Source organism: Apus apus, chromosome 2 (genome assembly GCF_020740795.1).
Source record: "Apus apus isolate bApuApu2 chromosome 2, bApuApu2.pri.cur, whole genome shotgun sequence".
NCBI lineage: Eukaryota > Metazoa > Chordata > Aves > Apodiformes > Apodidae > Apus > Apus apus.
Window position 1 is genome coordinate 75,863,311 of NC_067283.1, and position 20,413 is coordinate 75,883,723.

Sequence of the window (20,413 nt, forward strand, 5' to 3'; positions counted from 1 at the left end):
CCTGTCATATCAAGACTAGCTGTTAGGGCATACTGATGGATTTAGATGCAGAACTCCTACATCTAACTTTGAATACCTGAACTAGGAGCAGTATGATCTAAAATACGTTGCTGAAAAGAATACTAATGTATCATTAAATACCTATAATATTTTGTAGATAGCAAAGGTCAGAAAAGGAAGAGAATCAGTCCCTGGAAATCCAGGAACCTTAAACTGAGCAGAACAAATATTTTGCAATCTAAATGACTGCTATTGAACTGAATGTAATTTTAAGTGATTTTTTTAAGACCAAAGAGGAAGAATTAAATTCTAAATAGTCATACTTACATAAGAAATACCAAAACAACTACAAAAAGATCAAATTGATTAAAAAATCCTCAAAGCTTAATATTCCTAGCTGGAATATGCAATTTTTCTCTTTAATAGTCTTCTAATAAATAGGCAATTTATTCTGTCTCTCACAGTATAAATGATGTTTTAAAATAAATTGCTTTCAGCAAAACATTTCAGCTGAGGAATTTCAGCTTTGCAGATCTCCCTTTGACATATGTACTTCATGTTTTGGTTGACTAGACCATTAGCAACAGCTGATACATATATTCTGCTCACACTTACCTAAGTTACATAAGTACAATAGAGGATTGACTCATTCTTTAGGTTAGAGGATCTTGATGGTATGTGCACTTTTTGTTTCAGTTTTGAAAAAAGATAGCATAACTGAATGAAGAGAATGGAACTCTGTTTTCTTGTTTAACTAGCAAAAAATAGGACTGAAGCTGCTCTAATGTTCAGTAGAGGAATTCCATTCATTATACTGCTGAAGAGTAAGAAAAAGCATTTATGTGCACATATGTAAACAAATGTATTAACAAACCTTTACCTTCCAAATAACTCTCAGATTTTGATATCTGACTCGATTATTCCCACAAGTCAGGCAAAAGCTTGTATTCTCTTTTTTTTTTTTTTTTTTTAAATATTGTTTTGCCTATGATATGGGATAAGGGAAAATCAAAGGTAGAAAAACTGTTACAGACCACTTATTTGAACAAAGCCATTCAAAAAATGAAAGAACCCCAATGCCACCAGAAAATGTGTCTCCTGAGACTTATGGAGAGTAAGTCATGGAGAGTAAGTTGTGACTAATTTCAGAGGGAGTAATTGTCACCCATATGGTGAGAAGGGGCTAAGTAGATCAGGCAAGCGGAGCAAGCTTCCAGCATGTTGATGTCCCTTTTCCTTGCAGCCCCCTGAGAGCTGAAGTTTTCCAGTATCATACCCTTTGTCTTCCTTATTCTGAAACTAGGTAAATTGCATAAGGAAATCAGATAATATAAGTATTTTATCAAAACATCTACTCCTTTATCAAGACCATGTCACAACATTCGTGGTGTCTATGACTGAATGGGTAGTTGTAAAAATATACTGCTGTTTTCCATACTCCACCTTACTTTCTATTTAAAAAAAAATGGAATTATATATTTGTGTCCTGTGAAACATAAGTATAAAATTAACCAGCCAGTACAATTCCACTTATGCAATGCAGTCACGAGTCCATGAACAGAAAGACAAGCTGAAAGGAAGAACCTAAAACAGATGGAGCTTTATGAAAATTAGTGAGCAATTGGCATGCCTGTAGTTTGCCTGAAGCTAGCTGCAAGTAAGAAAACATCAAAAACAGAAGCTGTAATGTATTTAATTTTGTTTTGTTGTGTTTTGGGGGTTTTTTAATTCTTGTTTGTGCAAAATTATTTTATTTTTCTTAAAGGAAACAAGATTAAACATCATCAACAAGAAGATTACTATTTTACTTTCTGCAAAGACTTAAATATTTCTTCCTTTAAAAGTGGCTATCAGACTAAAAGTAAAGGAGATGCAATAAAACATACATTGAAAATGCTAATTAACCAAGTTTCAAGTGTTATAACAACTTTCTTACCTCTCTCTCCAAGGTCAATATAAAGTCTCTTTTATGGCACCTGTTATAGTAGAAGTAAACCACTACTAACCTATCACAAAACCTTAGGTCACATTTATAATTTTACTGTAAGCAGCAGTAAATTTATCAACAAAATTTTTTAAGTAGCAGCCAATAATTCTGCTATATTTCCTGCATCACTTGTTAGAAGATTAAATATTCACACATCACAGTTTTAGCCAATAACCGGGTAACAGATGCTTTCTGTTATCCCTTCACTACCCTCCCAGAGGAGGATAAAAGGGTAATAATAGTGAGAGACTCTAAGGTTGAAAAATAAAAACTACAATAGAATTAATGAAATAATAAATAGTAATGGTGAATTATTTACAAATGTACACAATTTATCTAGATAAGAGCGAAATCTGAAAGATTTTCTTCAGGAGAATTCTTCACAATCATTAAGCCAAAGTTTTCCTTCTTCTATGAAAAAAAATATAAAATAATAGAGATAATAACTGTCTGCAGCTTTCCAAGCTTCCCAAGGTCCACAGTTGTGAGTGTTCAGCAGGTCTGACACTTCAGCCTTGTGCCTGAGTAGCTCTCTGACTATGTAAATCCAGCATTTGCCGAAGGTGAAGTGTGCTACCAAGCAGTGGTCCAACTACCCTCCCATGGCTGCAGATTCTTTAACACATAAAACATTAACAATTTTGTCCAGCCAAGCAAAATTCTTTGCAACCATTGTAGTACTGTATGCTCATCTGGGCCTATTCACCACTTAACTGTACTAATATAGTTTTGCCAGATTACAGCATGAACACTGATAAAGATTATATTTGCCAATAAAAGCAATGACAAACTGTGTGTGACCAGCTTGTAACTCATGGCATGCTAATGTCAAAGTTCATAATTCACAGGGATTATTTAAGGACAGTGACAGAAATAAGGGTGATTCCAACTTGTCTTCCTCTAAAAAAAAACAACCAACAAACAAAAACAACAGTCCCAGAGCAGTTGTGGTAGGATTATATGTGTGTTGACAAATTGTAGAAATGTAAAACACACTTTAACCAAAAATCTATCAACGTCAATGTGAGGAACATATATAGTAAATTATTTCCCGTATAATTCTCCAAAATAGCAAAAAACCCCAAATACCTGAGGACAGAAACAAGTGTGACACACCAAAGAGAATGAACATCAGATCATCAGTGGTGTAAGTTTCTATTCCAGGGGACCATTTGCTGGGGACCAGATGGAGCAGGATACAGTGCTCAGGATTTTATTTATGAACTGATTTTAATAATTTTAAACTCCACTCAGCAATAATAGTGTACATTTTCTGTGCAAATACAATCTGTGACTAGTGTTTTTCTTATAAAGGTATTTCTAGGTATAAAGCTATTAGATGAAGGAGCCACTTCAATTCTTGTGGTTTACTCAGTTACTTTTGTGTCTTTCATTTGGACATCACTTAGAAATAGGGAGAGCAGCATGTCACAATTCTGATGACAGTTAACAATGGTAAAACAGTTAAGTTGCCTCCAGCAGACTCCTTTGAAATACAGACTGTCCTTGATGTTCATGTCTAGTGGTTTGCTACCACTGGAACAGCTGATGAGATGTGGTAGCTGACATTAGGATGCATTGAATAATTTTCCCTTGCAGTGACTGACTCTGAAGGGTTTTCACTCTTAAAATGCTAAACTGAAGTGAAGCTTTATCAATCATTAAAATTGCCCTGCATTTTAAGATACTTTTAGAGTGGAAAAACACTGGGATAGAGAAAATAATTCATCCTCGATCAACTAGTAAAATAATTTACTGTTTTTTTCTTTCTTGTGATATGTGCATAAAAAAACCCATAAATTCTTTGAAAATGTATATGAATATCTTCAACAAATATGTGCTCAGGTCTGTGTTGCACGTAAGTCAGACTATTCTGCAAGTGTTCAGTGCACACTGTGCTAAATGAAAATTATGCTAGTACATCTGTAAATGATCAAAAAATACAGGTTCTTTTTCTGCTCTGCAGCTGGAGGACTGTTGATTTTAAGGGGATATCAAATTTGGACATATCCTTGAGATTTTCAGTCACTATCTTCAAATTCTTTTGTTATTTATTTTGCAGTATTTGCTGCTGAGTTTAGCATCGCAGAAGCTGAGATGAAAAAGTTAAAAGATGTAAAGAGTTCAAAAAGTTTAGGACCTCTTCAGGAACACATGCTCTTGGTTTTTTCCACTGCCTTTGGTGCTGTGTGAACTTAACATAACTCTTTGAAACACTTGAACTGTCTTACATTTTATCACTTTATAGTCAGGGAAAATGGGCCACAACTGAAATACACCACCAATCCCAATTGTGATTTTTCTTTTTTTTAACAATGATATTGTGTTTATAACAGGCTATTACACTCATTAGTTACATTCACTGTATTACTTTTTTTTTTTTTTTAATTTGCTTAGCTAAGATGAGAGAATGACCTACATCTGAAAAGACTTTATAAGAATAATTGATACCTGCAGACTGACACGAGTGAAATGTATAGCAGTAGGGACCAATGTACAGAATCAGCAGTCTAAGTCCATTTTACTAGAGCAATCATATCTGAAGACATGCATCTGCCCAAAAGATAAAGGTGAGAGGAGAGGGTTACTCCATTTAAAACTGTAACACAGAAAACTGTAGAGGAAAGAAAAACAGGTGGAATACAAAATTAAAACTTGTATGGTCTCTCCATTTAAAAAAAATAATGGTTTTGGAACACATTTCTGTCCTAGTCAAAGTAAACACCTGGGTGCAGTGATAATAGAAGTTTGAAGGGAACTAGTCAATAGAAATTAGTTGTGATTAAGCAAGTGGAAGAGTATGTTATGATACGAAAAGCCAAATGCTAGATATCCAACAGCTAGAGGTCAAGATTACGTCTCAGCCTTACTTGTCTAACATGTAGCTCATTATGTTCACTTAAGAAAAGTGGAAATTGGCCTAAGTGAGCCTAACTGAAGCTGGTGGTGATTCTATTATGTTTCAAACAAGGTGTCACTAAATTAAATAAGGGTGAACCATGTAGTCGAAATGCCACCTCAGTAGGTGCTTGGTATGGATGCTTTACTGAAGGTATTCAGTCAAGTGATTAGTGAGACATGGTTTAACCACCAAGTCTAATCAAAGCCTAATAGATTTTCTTGAGGGTTGAATGAAGTAATTATCACCAAGTTAGATGAGAGTCTGTGTCACTTTAAGCTTTTCATGGCAACAAACTGAAGGCATTTAACAGTGTTGCTCAACATTTCTAAACTTTTATGGTGGCCTAAAATAGTTGTTACTTATCCTTTGTAGCATAATAAGAACCATCTACATGTCAGAGTTGGGTGCAGTTTGTCTGACACCTGAGAAACTTCAAACCTGCTACCTGTGCAGTTCAATTATTGCATGCACATAGCAGGTTTGTTTGCAATTTTATTCTTCCTCTAGTCCGAAGATGATACAAGGCACTCCTTTCATGCAGCCATCAACTGCAATTTTCAGGTAAATTCATTCATCTGACACCCTTTCTCAAGACATTTGTACATTTGGATGGGAAACACACCGAAAGCCCACCCATTGCCTAGTGGGAAGAAAACTTTCAGTGCCCATGGAAAGACAGCGGTTGGAGTAGAACAATGCCAGAACAGTTGGTGTGGCATGTTAAACAGGCTCTGAAGTTGCTTCAGAAAACACAGTTGTTTTGAATCTATTGCCACAGGTTGAGAATCCCATAAAGATGTAAATCATAAATATACCATAATATATGGCCATAAGAATATGCAACAGATTCAGCATGATTTCTGTCCAGATGAAACTGTATTTCTAAAATATATTTAATTTGAAGGCAAATAAAAGACTATTTCAGTTGAAAGGGACTGTTACAGTTTGACTCAGGATTGACAATTAAACCAATGACAACAATGCTCTCGATCCCCTCCCCCTCCTACCCAAGTAGGGAAAGGAGAAAGATTACAAGGAGAGAGAGATTTCCCGGATTGAAAACCATGAGCTCCATGGTGGAGCAAGCATATTCCTGTTAGCCCTGGAGGGACTGTGGCAGAGCATGTATTTCCATGCAGACCATGGAAAAGCCCCAGGCTGGAGTAGGGAAAAGCGTGAAGAAGGAAGGAGCGGAAGAGCAGAGCAGTTGTTGATTGATTACAGCCCCCATCCCCACCCCTCCGTGCCTCTTGAGGGGGAAGAGGTAGAGGAGTCAGAAATGATGGAGTGATGCTGAGCCTGGTTTTTTTTAAGAAAAAGGAAGAGGGATAGGATGTTATTTTAATTTTGTCATGTTTCTCACTACACAACTCTATTTTAATTCACAATACATTAAAGTAATTTTCCTCAAGTTAAGTCAAATTTGTTTTACCCATGATGGTAACTGTTGAGTGATCTCCCTGCCATGTCTCAACCCACAAGCATTTTCATCTAATTTTCTACCCAGTCCTGTTTAGGAGGAAGAGTGAGAGAGCGTCTGGGTGGGGGTCTGGCATTTGTCTGAGATCAACCCACCGTATTCCCACCCAGTAGGAGCAAGAAGTCTTCCAGAGTCCCCAGGTGATCAAAGCATAAAAGTATAACAAACAAACAATACAACCCCACCACTCACAGCAAAAGAAGAATGACAGAAGTTCTTTTTTTAACAGAATTTTGTACATTACAGAAAAAAATAAAGATATTTCAACCTAACATTTCTCTTTGTGTGAGACTCATTAGAGGAGCTACCTTAAGTTTGAGTTTGAAAATATTCTGGAGCTATGCAAGATGAACCGCAATGGGTAGCTAGAGCCAAACAGTATTCTCCCAGGAATCCCATAGCTCCAAAGTGAAATAAGTCAATTAGTAGCACTGATTACCTTAAAATTGACTTGGTACCTAAGGATAGTGTGTAAAGAAATGTGAAGTTGATTTTTCGAAAGGGTTCCAAAAGTGATAAGGGAAAGTTCAGGTCTGTTAGCCTGGTATTCATAGCCAGAAAAGTAATAGGAACTATAATAAAAAGCAGAATTGACAGTCATCTGAATCCATGTCATGTATGAGGAAAATGTTACTGTCATTATAAAGAGAAAATCTTGCCATAAAAGGATTTGGGCCATCCAAAATATGAATAAACTCATTTCTGTTTCAAAAAGGTTTTTAAAATTCTGCTAATAGAGGTTTACAGAAAACAAAAAAAGTGGCAATGGTATAACAGGAGATCTTTGTGAATAAGCAATGGTTTAAAATATTTGAAGCAGAAGGATAAAGGAAATTATTTCCCAGAGAAGAAATTTCACCGGTGAAACTCTTCAGTGACTTGTGTTGGAATTTTTACTGTTCAATGACTCGATGGCCCCATAAGTCATCTGGAAATTGATGTGAATAATGAGAGGACACATTTTCCTGATTATATTGAGTTATTCAAGGAGAATTTTGAAGAACTATTGAAAATATCAGGGTTTTTTTTTTAAATCATTGATAAGGTAATAGAACAGCAGATGAAGTCCTGTGTAGGTTAATATCATAGAACCACAGAATCATTAAGGTTGGAAGGGACCTTAAAGATCATCAAGTTCCAACCCCCTGCCATGAGCAGGGAACCCTGAGACTAGATCAGGCTGCACAAAACCTCGTCCAGCCTGGCCTTAAAAACCTCCAGGGATGGGGCATCAACAACCTCCCTGGGCAACCCATTCCAGTTCCTCACCACCCTTATAGTGAAGAACTTCCTTCTAATATCCAACCTAAATCTCCCCTCTCTCAGTTTAAAACCATTACCCCTTGTCCTATCACTACCTTCTCTGATGAAAAGCCCCTCCCCAGCTTTCCTGTAGGCCCCTTTCAAGTACTGGAAGGCCACTGTGAACTCCTTAGCAGAGGATATCATGGATACTAAGATTTTATATGGGCCTAAACATGGAAATTGCCTGAAAGAAAATCCATCAAGAATTATTACAGAAACCATACCTAACTCAAGAAGTTCCTGAACTGAGAGAAGGTGAATGTTGAAAGAATATCATATAATTCATCTTGTCTTATACTCTTCAGGCATCTGCTTTTGGCCACTGTTGAAGACAGATGGTGAGACCAGAGAGATCTTCAGTGCAAGCCCAACTAAATGATCTTAAATGCTGTAAAAAAACCATGAAAGAACAAAAAACTTTCCCCTACAGGGCTTCTAGGTTAAAAAAAAAAAAATAGGTCTCTGAGACAAAGATCTTACAGGCTTTCCATAGTCCTACTAGCACACAAAGAGATATAAGGAAGACTAAACAGAGTATTGTGGGATATTTGTCTGCCTCTTTTTGAGTCTGATCCTATTCTATGTGAAATCATAAAGGATCCCTCAATTCAGTTCACTGCATATTGGTCTTTTCAGCAGAAATGTAAGACCTGAGAATGGACAGAAGTCTGTATACGGAATGTGATACTGTTGAGATGCATTTACTTAAAGAGGATGTTAATAGTAGCTTGTGTTTATAGTACTCTCCAAGGACAACAAAATGTGTTAATGTGTGAATAATTTACACTGCGTATAACAAATACAGAAGGAGCTGAAACCAAAACCATCCTTTTGTGATCCTCTGCTGTGGCAAGGTATGGTAAGCATGGCAGGCAACTGGCTGTATGCTGCTTGCTGTAGTCATCTTGTAATTGATTTTCAGCTTACTGCTAGATTAAGCCATTAGCAGCTTTCAGTGCTTGAAATGTAGCTGTATCTGTATTTGTGTACGGATTTGTAAAACACTTAGGAATTATCAGTTTCTTATAAAAACATTTGCGTTTCTTGTAAGAACATATGACTGATCTAATCTTACAAATGCACTTAGTATTTTCTGGCATAAGGTTACCAAAGCCAAAGTATAATATGCACATTTAAAAACAGGGAACAGAATAACTGATTTCAAATTAGCATTTCAGCATGTATTTCTTCATTTTTATATAAACATTTAAAAGACAGTATATGTAGTCTTAGCAAAATGGTACGCTAAATGATGACACAAAATATGATTATTTGTTTAAAATATCATTAAAAAGCAAATGCTTGATCATCATATTTACAAAGCAGCAATGACACAGGTAGATGGGAAATATGGAAACTCCTCTTGTAGCTCAATATAACTCGTTATATAATTACAAAGCCACAGGAGAGGGCAAAATATTTTTAAGCTGTTATAATGGATGTAGTATTTCTCTGTCCACAGAAGAAATGTGTGCTTTCGGATATTTGTTAAAGTACTCTGTCAGGTCTTAAGGCATGGGTTTAAAGAAGAGCTGAAGGATTAGCAGTGCTTTTCCTGAGAAATACAAATTCATTTTCCTGAATCTATTTTTTCTTTTTTTTTTCTGCTACATTCTTAAGCCCTGAATTTGCACTTCTTAAGATGTTTTTTAGCTTAATACTTATTCTACTATATAGGACCCTCTCTTCCCTTATGTTATCCAGTATCAAAACTAATAATAGAAGAAAAGCTTCTGCAGAAGGAGGAAAGAAGTTGCTACTTATTTGGCAGGCTCATTATGTACTGGAGTATTTTCCACTAAAGGAAAAAAATAAAATAAATGAGAGCTGATGTTTCAGAGAGAAATGCTAGCTGCCTCCTCAATTTCTTTTGTGCATTGACTGAGCTGACAGTACTGCTTGAGTTGCCTATGAGCTGGAAACATCCTACACAGGGGCCACCATTTTTTTTTCTTATGCCTTCAGTAAGTTAAACTAGTATATTTAACATCACCATCAATATTTACCACTGTCACCATGTTATGCACCAAAATGGAGGAGATTCACTCAGAATACCAAAATCTCATCTGGATTTTAAATACATGGTCCAGTTTTCACAAAGTTTTCTAACAGAATATAAGAAACACAAAAACTAAACAAACAACCCACACAATAGAGTTAATACTCTACTGCAACATAACTTATTTTGTGTCTGTTTCATATTTTAGAAAGTGAATAAGTATTTATTGCTGGAATACCACAGAATCATGGAATGGTTAGAGTTGGAAGGGCCCTTAAAGATGATATCATTCCAACTCCCTTGCCATGGACAGTGACACCTCCCACTAGACCAGGTTGCTCAAACGTCCATTCCAACCTGTCCTTGAACACTTCCAGGGAGAGGGCATCCAGAACCTCCCTTGGAAACCTGCTCCAGTGTCTCAACACCCTCACAAGAAAGAATTTCTTCCTAATATGTAATCTAAATTTTCCCTTTTTCAGCTTGAATTCATTACCCCTCATTCTATCACTACATGCTACTTGTGCGAAGTCCCTACCCAACTTTCCTGTAGGTCCCCTTCGGGTGCTGAAAAGCTGCTATGAGATCTCCCTGGAGTCTTCCCTTCTTCAGGCTGAACAATCCCATCTCTCTCAGCCTGTCCTCGTAGGAGAGGTGCTCCAGTCCTCAGATGATCTTCATGGCCCTACTCTGGACTCACTCCAACAGTTCCATGTTCTTCTTATGATGGGGGCTTCAGAACTGGTCACAGTACTCCAACTGGTATCTCATGAAAGCCGAGTAGAGGGGGAGAATCCCCTCCCATGTCTCACTGCCCACACTTCTTTTGATGTAGCCCAGGACACAGTTGACTTTCTGGGCTGCAAGCAAACTTTGCCAATTCATGCTGAGCTTCTCATCAACCAACACCTCCAAGTCCTTTTCCTCAGGACTGCTCTCAATTCATTCTCTGGCCAGCCTGTATTTGTGCTTGAGTTTGCCCCAATGAATGTGTAGGACCTTGCACTTGGCCTTGTTCAATTTCATGCTATTTGAATGAGCCCACCTCTCAAGCCTCTCAAGATCCCTCTGGATGTCCTCCCTTTTATCCAGCATGTTGACCACACCACACAGCTTGGTGTCATCAGCAAACTTGCTGAGGATGCACTCAATTCTACTGTCCATGTAGGTGACAAAGATGTTAAATAACACCAGTCTCAGTACCAACCCTTCAGGAATGCCACTCATCACTGGTCTCCATTTGAACATTGAGTTGTTGACCACAACTCTCTGACTGAGACCATCCAGCCAGTTCTTTATCCACTAAGTGTTCTAGCCATCAAGTCCATGTCTCTCCAACTTAGAGAACCAATGCTGTAATCCCATCATATAAGGCCACCAAATACATGAGGCACAATTTGCCCTTAGTGAAGCCAGGTTGGCTGTCACCAATGACTTCCTTCTTTTCCATGTGCCTTAGCATAGTTTCCAGGAGCATCAGCTCATTGACCCTGCCAGTCATGAAGCAGATTCTCCTCTAAATATTTTTAGTTTAATAAAATAATTTTTCATGGATTGACTCTACCCACATTTATAAAAACACATCCTCTCTTTTAGGAACCACTATTCACCCTTGCCAGTGTTACAGATGTGAATCAACATATCTCCTAGGTCTCCTTGTATAAAGATACTCATCTATGGTAATAAAAATAACATTTATATTGCTGATGCTAGCAATTTTTGTGGTTTTATTTATGAAGTAAATTACTAGTAAAATTTTCTTATTTGATTAGGTGCTTGTCATCTGTCGTGACATTACCTGAGTAAATATATAAGCTGACCCAAATTTTGAAGTGGAAATACAGGATTTAATTGTACAGGGAAGCTTCTAAAAAATTAACTTGTTTCTAAAGAACCTAGTAATTACAATCCAAATACTTTCCATAGAAATCAACTGTGCCAAGGACTTCTGAAAATTCGATGACTTTTTTTTTTTTTGAGGCTACTAACATTAGGCACACAAATGTTGAAATAATAAGTAGACACTGACAATAACCCACACCATTTTCTCACTCTTTCACAAACAGGTGACCTTATTCTCACTTGTTCTTTTCTAGTGACAAAATATCTATGTGTGCATGTATGAGTACAATGAAGGAGAAATAGAGGAAGAAATTGGTCTATAAATCTCATTAATTCAGTGATTAGCATGAAAAGAAATTATGCACATGCTGAAGCACAACATTATTCTCTTACAGAAGGGCAGAAAGGGTGAGCTGATGTTTTGTATGCAGAATGTTAAGTCCATTTCAGTAAGTGAAGTGTAACATTACTCAAAAATTTCTTATGTGGAAAAGATATACAGTATGCTGACATTGCTCATATTTTTTTCTTGTTCAGCTCAAAGACACTGACACATCAACAATCCCGTCTTCTATCTTTTTGTTAAATTCAAAATAATAGAAAAAATATTCAGCAATAAGCTCAAGCTCTTTCTTGCCGACTATAATTTTAAATGGGCAAGTAGTTACTGCATTAAATAAATGTCAGTAAAACCACTAGTCACAAACCTTGTCCAGACTGTCCAGAGCATTCAGCAGAAAAGACTGACAGAGGTGTGATGTTAGACACGTGAATCCTTGAAAATAGAGCTTAAATGAAAATGGTGATGTGTAGTCTCAATTTCCAGCATTTCAATAGTGTTTTTATTAGTCACTTTTTTATTTGTTGCTATTGTTCATACTGTCGGTTTATTTCAATGCACTTTTCAATTCAAATTTCAATTGTGATTTCAGAGCACCTTGAGATAATCTTTTGAGGATTAGATAAAACTCAGCAAAATGTTTCCTGAAGTGATATAGAGCTAATCATTTGGTGGGCTCAGAAGAATATTTGCATGATTTATGCACAAGGTGTAGAAAGGACTGCTTTCAAACCTCTTCTTTTTTTAATTGAGAGCCCAAGTGAGAATGGATTAAGAACACAGGAAGACATGAAAAAAGGCTATCAGTAGTGACTGACAAGGTTTCCCTAGTTGTTATACTGGCAGAAGTGGGCTGTAACTTCATCTGAAGTACTAGAGAAAACCTGGGGCTGATTTCCTGGCAGGGGCAGTGGGGCAGAGCATCCTGGCATCCACACCTTCATATGGGTACCCAGAAGCAGATGTCCCCGCTGAGACCGACTGCCACAGAGGTGAAAACCAAAACTCCCAGATGGTCATGTGAACACCAGGGAAGTCATAATGCATCCTGGCAGTGGTATTTCGAGTGGTGATTGCAATAACCTTCTCTGAGTTTGGCTTGCAGCCATGGGGTCATCTGCTGCAAGTGCCATGGAAAGATGTGTATCAGCCAAGGTAGCAGCTGCACCAACATGGGCAGCAGGATCCAAAATACAGATCTGACAGGGACAAAGGTTTTAACATATGCCACGTTCAGGAAATGGGGCACTGAGTAAGAGAAAATGATGACTGATTCACTTCAGCTTAGCAGCCAACTCAGTGGCAGCACCAACTGCTTCACTTTGTGAATCTGATGCAATTGCAAACAAAGCCTGTTCACTGTTGCATGGTATTGAAAGAGAACTGTCCACTTACTAATGATTAAGGTTGTTCGTGTCATGTGGGGGAGTAGAGAGTGTTTGACATGTAGCAGGTCCAGTGTAAATGAGCTGTGGACACTACCAAACATTATCTCACTGAAAAAATGTATCTTAATTAATTATTTCTAGATATTTGAAATTCTATATGAAAGAGCACCTATAGTATACTTCCATAAGAAACTTGAATTCAACAGGAGGGGTGGAAGCACCTGCAGCTGCTGGGACAAAGTTAATATAGCAATTAACAAACAGGGAGTTGAAAATCTTCCCTCTGAAACTGGTACCCCAAGAGTGAACAAGGTGATTCTCACTTGAAACCTTTTTGTCTTACCTTATTCACATTCACCTTTCTTCTACTAGACACCTCTGATTGGCTTGCAAACTACAGCATTAAATCTTCATTCATGTGTTACTAGAAAACTATTTTTATTTTAATATTGAAGATCTAAATTCCCATAGACAGTAATTATTTAAAAAGAATTGGGCAGTAGACTATGCCAGAATAGGCCACGTCACAGATAACAAAGTTATCTGACCTCCTGACAACACTTCCTCATGCAACCCAGGATGCTATTGGCTTTCTTTGCCACAAGGGTGCAATGCTGGCTCATGGTCAGATTGTTGTCTGCTAGGACCCCCAAGTCCCTCAGTACAAAGGTGCTTTCCAGCTGGTCATTTCCTAGTGTGAACTGGTGCCTGGGTTCTTACTCTTTAGGTGCAAGACGCAACATTCCCTTTTGCTGAATGTAATGAGGTGTCATTCATAGAATCATAGAATCCTAGGGGTTGGAAGGGACCTCGAAAGATCATCTAGTCCAACCCCACTGCCAGAGCAGGGTCACCTAGAGTACATCACACAGGAAGGCATCCAGGCGGGTCTTGAATGTCTCCAGTGAAGGAGACTCCACAACCTCTCTGGGCAGCCTGTTCCAGTGCTCTGTCACTCTCACAGTAAAAAAAAAAATTCTGATATTCACCTTAAACCTCCTATGCTCCATTTTGTATCCATTACTCCTTGTCCTATCACTGGTCATCACTGAGAAAAGCTTAACTCCATCTTCTTGACACTCACCCTTTACGTATTTGTAAACATTGATGAGGTCACCCCTCAGTCTCCTTTTCTCCAAACTAAAGAGACCCAGCTCTCTCAGCCTTTCCTCATAAGGGAGATGTTCCACTCCCTTAATCATCTTTGTGGCTCTTTCATCTTTCAGCCCATTCTCAGGCAGGTCCTCTGAATGGCAGCACATCCATCTAGTCTACCACCCGCTCTTCCTAGTTTTATCATTTTTTTATCCTGCTGCAAGCATGCTCTGTCCCATTATCCAGGTCATTAATAAGATGTTAAAGAGTATGGGCCTCAATATTGGCCTCTGGGGTACTTTGCTAGAGATTAGTCTCCAGAGGGATTTTTTTGCCACTGATCATAGTCCTCTGACCCCAGCAGCTCAGCCAGTTTCCAATCCACCTCCCTTTCTATTTATCTAGACCTCAGTTAATTACTTTGCATATCAGGAAAGTAAAAATAAACATCCACTGCTCTCCCCTAATCCACCAAGTCAGTCATCTTATTGTAGACAGCTGTCAAGTAGATGAGCTCCTGAGAGAGTTAATAAATGAGTATATTTATTACTCGGATATGCCCATGGAAGACTAAATGCATTGACAAAATTCTTACATGCTGCCTGACAAAAATCCCATTATAGTTATACATTAAAAAATATATTGTATTAAATAAATATATATATAAAGAACCCCTTTACAGTTGTAATAATAATAATAATAATAATAATAATAATAATAATAATAATAATAATAATAATAAAGTAAAACTAAAAAATGCAAACTAAAACACAAAAATCTTCACACTTGTTATTCATTCAATCTCAAGTTTATTTGTGAAACTTGTGTATTTTGGAGCCAAAAAGAGTAATTCAAATAATGTTTATAAACTCACTAAATACACTGCCACTAATGGGTTGACTTCAATAAATAAGTAAGGATGGAGGTATTTAATCCTTTTGGAACTCAGCAATTAAGCGAGCGTATGCAGTTTACTAGACTAAAATACTCCATCCAAATCCTATCCACAAAAAGCATGTTTCCAGTTTTTCACTTAAGGCTCCCAGAAGATCTTGAATCTAAAAGGTCCCAGCATTCTTCCATGTAAATGTGGGTCACACAACCCATAGCACTTTATAAAGTGGAGGATGTAGAGTGCTTTCCAGACTTCAGTAAGTAACTTATCCAGCAGTAAACATTATTTTGCCTTGGATCATCAGCTTAACAAAATATGACAGCAGCTTAGCTTCATAATAGTCTTTTTTCTTCATATATAGTTGTTATACTATAACTCATTTAACTACATACCCCCACAGTTGTTAAATTTGCCTTTCTCTGTCTAATAGGGTTAGGTTTTTTTCTATTTAAATTACATGTTAACATGCAGCACTGTTACACTGGCAGCAAATAGAGTATTTCAATGTTATAGAAGTGTTATCAATTAAAAATGTGATAACTGGAAATATAATAATTAATTTTATATATTGGTTTCTTATATACTCCTTAATAGTTTTGGCCCAGTCTACATTTAGAAAAAGTCATACAGTACCAGGATAGGTTGTATCAGGAATTGGCCTAACTCATAATTATGGTATGTCTACAAATAGAGCCATACAACACTTTCCAGAGACCACTAGTCTACTTAGGACTGAATCATCTTGGATACTGGAATCAGATAAAAATCTCCCTTCCAAGCATGTAAGATTAGTTTACAAAAAGAGAGAATCAAGTTACAGATCGCAAAAGATGAAAAGAATAAATAATTTTTTTAAAAAAACAAACAAACAAGCAACACACAAAACAAACAAACAAAAACAAAGTAAAATAAAAAGTTTTCTTAATTGTAAAGAAAATAAAACATCCAGAAAGGAAAAGATACCTGTGACATTAATGTCCTTAAAAATAGACTGAACAAATGTTTCTCAGAAATGACTTAGTTACAACTGAGTGTCTTCAGCTGGGACATGAACAGAAAGATTCTAGACCTCTGAACACTCTCAGGGGGCAGGGTGAAGAAGGTTCATCACCCACAGAAATTTCTGTCAGGATAGTCAAAACCATTAAAATATCATAAAGAAATGGTCATGAGGTATAGAGCACATTCAGAACAAAGGTTCTCCAAAGTCGAGGTGTGAGTTTCTGCATCAGATCTGTCACAGACTCAGCTAATACAAAATTCTAATTCTGTTAAAATACCAGCAACTTGAAAAGTACCATTAATGCTGGTGTTTCACCTCACATAGTGTTGGAATTAATTTGCTTTTATTTTTCTGTTGCACTATCAAAATTAATTATATTTAGAATGTTGCACAATGTGTTAATGTTGAGAATCCAGATTGTATTTTTTAATAATTCAGAGAGCTTCAATGGCTTTAAGCCAGGGCTGTGCATCTCTTGGACTCTAGCAAATCCTGGAATCCGCCCAGTCAAGTGTAAATAACTAACTTTTACAAATGGAGATGGTTCACACTATATTTAGCTTATTTTTCCTTTTTATTTTAATGTGACAGATAGCAAAGGAGACTTAATTACAGCTTTTATACAGCTCTCCTATTATTTCAGACTTTCTGTGCTTGGGTAACAGTTTATTCCAGACCAGTCCAACTTCCTTTGCTTGATCCTGCAGCAAAGTCGTAATAATCCTATTGGTAACATTACAGGCTGTTGCTATGGAAATTAATGTGTTATCTCAGAAAAATGACAGATGGGTTGAAGAGGGAACAAGCCCATACTTAAACACTGATCCTTACATGACTAGCTAATCCTTAAATGGATGTCACTTAGGGAGCAGCTAATTTCAAAGATTTTTCTGATGCCATATGAGTAACCAGAACTGCAGAGCATAGAGATATGTTAAGTATTTTGCTTGGAAATAATTAAAGTCTCTCTGCTTCATTTCTACTTGTGGCCCACATTGCTTTTCTCTTTACATGTTCCAGATGTCCTGCAGCACTGTCCAGGTCAGTAACAATCATGAGGTACCAGGAGGTCAGCAGTATTGTGTGCATAGCTTTACCCCCCTCTCATCCCCTACTCTGTGTGAATTATGCAAATAAAGAGAGAAATTATTTCCAGGAAAAGGCAGTGACAACAAAGTAGCTACTATTTGGTGATACATTTCAGATTAAAATCAGAAAACAAATAAAAGTGATGTGTATTACTTTGCCATCACACAAAGGAATACTTTGCATAAACAAAAACGTTAGAACTTTTTTACTATGTCAGTCTAAATTAGGCTAAATTATGGAGAAAGCAGCATATAGCAAGTGGAATTTTCTAAGGAAAGTCTAAGTAGGAGTGTGTGTTAAAAACTCCTGTATTATAAATACCAACAGGGAAATGATTCAGGGAAGCAGAATGAGACATAAGTGTGTTGGACTTTTAAAGGAGAAAAAAAAAAAAACAACACTGTGGGCTGGAACTATTTTCTAAGACAGACAAGTGATTGTTTATTTACATTCAATATAGGAAAACCTTTCCTTTTTGAGAAAACAGAAGGAAAAATACAACAGAACATTTTTTTTCAAATTAACCAATACTACCTTTGAACTTTTTGATTATTTGTCTTCATAATAATTTTATTGTTTTGTTGTTAGTTATTTTTAATCTTATAACAACACATTCATCCTTGATTTTAATTTTTCAAAAATTTCTTGGCTATCAATAGTTGTTGCTACAACTGTCAAAAATGGGTTATTGGTAAATATTTAGAAAAAAAAATACCACCTGGCTGTGATGCTGGTAAAATGCTAAGAATTAAAAACACCTTCTTAGAATGCTTTGAGTAACATCGAGAATCACTACATATGAAAATGTATGAAAGTAAATTTGAGACACATAAGAAAATAACTATTATTTAAAGATAATAATAACAATATGTGTCAGAACAAGGACTTGATTTTTAATCTCCAGAACTGAAAGCTGAATGACCTTGTCGTGGTTCGGGCCCAGCGACACAGGGTTGAGTCAGTTCACAGGCTGGTGGTTCCTCCTGCTCCTTCCTCCACAGGAAGGATTCCTTACAGTCCTTCCCTGCTTCCCTATGGGGTCCCTCCCATGGGAAAGAATCCTCCACGAACCTCTCCTTCATGAGTCCTTCTCACAAGGTCCAGAGCTGCTCCAGCCTGGGCTTCTCACAGAGTCATGGGCTGCTTTGGGATCAGTGACCTCCCCTGGCGCCAGGGTCTTCCACAGCTACATAATCAGAGTCCGGTGGCCACAAAATCCAAGTCCACTGGCCAAGTTCACCCCTCCTGGCACCTTCAGGGAATGTTCCACCATGTTCCTTCATGAAAGCAGGGGAGCAGCTGCCATCTTGCCATGGGTTGCTAGGAAACTTCTTCTTGGGCACCTTCTTCCCCTTCTTCCTCACCAGCCACTAGCACCGCTCTGTTCCTCCTCCAGCTCTTTTCCTTTAAGTACTCTTCTGCTCAGGTCTTATCTCAGTTCTTTTGTATGTTAATCGCAGAGGCCCATATATTGATCCTCCAGTGGCTCCTTGGCTGGGTTTGGAGCTGGGAGAGCTTCACAGCTTCTTACAGGAGCCTCTCCTGGGACCCTTCCACCACTACCAAAAAAGCCACGAAACCAAACCAGCACAGAACTAAATTATGCTATAATTTTATTCTCAAAAAATCACAATTCCAAGAAAGTAAGCGACTATCAAATTATTTTGGGGAAAATATATCTACTGCTGTAAGTTTGTTTGTAAGTTATAGCAATAACACCTACACTGACCCATTCTTTGACCATTCAATGAAACAACTGAAAACTCTGACCACACACACCCAAGAGAAAAGCTGAGCAGTAATAACAAGCAGGATTATAAAACATGAGTTGAATGGTCATGCCAGACACCTGCTGTGTAAACACACACATCATGCTCTTAGCTACTTTGCATTTTTTTTTTTTTAATGGAAAATTAATCAGATGGATACAGGAGACATTAAATTCTGCATCACACAAGTGAATATAACAGAATGAGTCCCAATGGGCTACTGTTGTTGCTGTTAAGTAAAAGTCACAACTAGGTTAGAGCCATTAGAAACAAATAATAATGTTTCAATGGAGTAAAAAGCAAAGTTGATGTCCAAAAAACAGTGTAAAGGGGAAGTCAGCATAAAGTAGGTCTGGCCTGTATTTGATGCTCTCTCTATGAACAGAGAATTTCTGTGATTTGCTTCTCATATAAAGGTTGAAGGATTGTTATGTGGGTCAAGGATATCATTAGTAATTGATCAGAATTGTAAATTCTGTTTCAAAATAAATGGTAAGATTTGGTCCTGACAAGGCAATAACAATGATCAAATATTTGTGATATCATTAGGAGTTGATTACATACTCTTCCTCCGGGATGCTAGCATGCGAGACATTTGAATATGAGACAGTATTTTGATAAGCCAACTTTTAAGATAAGGAACATCAACAGATGTGTTGACAGAAGAAGACAAAGAGAGGCAGAAGGAATTTAGTGCCACAAGTATTTATTATGCAAGAGGTAGAGCGGAATCTTTTGCAAGTCACACTCTAAAGCTGCCCTGTGTTTCTGGACAGCATTAGCTGGATGCCTTTGAAATTCTGATAAGAATGCAAATACGTTCTTATGCCTTAAGTATACTTACAGGATACCACAGAAACCCTGCAAATTTTCTAAACTGAAGTTATGCCTCACAAACAGAGTAAACAAAGTGTTAAACTGTTTAATTCAACCATTTATGTTGACTCTCAATGCATTCTCAATGTATCTACATTTCAAACATTTCATTTTTAAGCCAAATATTTCATATTTATGTTTGCAGTGTGGTACTTCGAGGCTGCAAGAATGATCCATATCAGTTCATGGTGGCTTAGGTCAGAACAGGTACGTGATTTTTCCATACTAGGGTTCACTGCAAAAGAGCAAGGAGATCTGACTTTCTTATCCTTCCCTACAAGACAGAACTTGGATAAAATGTATTACACTGAAGTGTCGGTAGGATAGATTTCAGAATAAAGCACTGTAAAGAACAGAAACTTAATTTAAAAAAACAAACAAACAAACAAAAAAACCCCACAAAACACAAAATACATTAATCCCAACAATCTAAAAGAGATAAA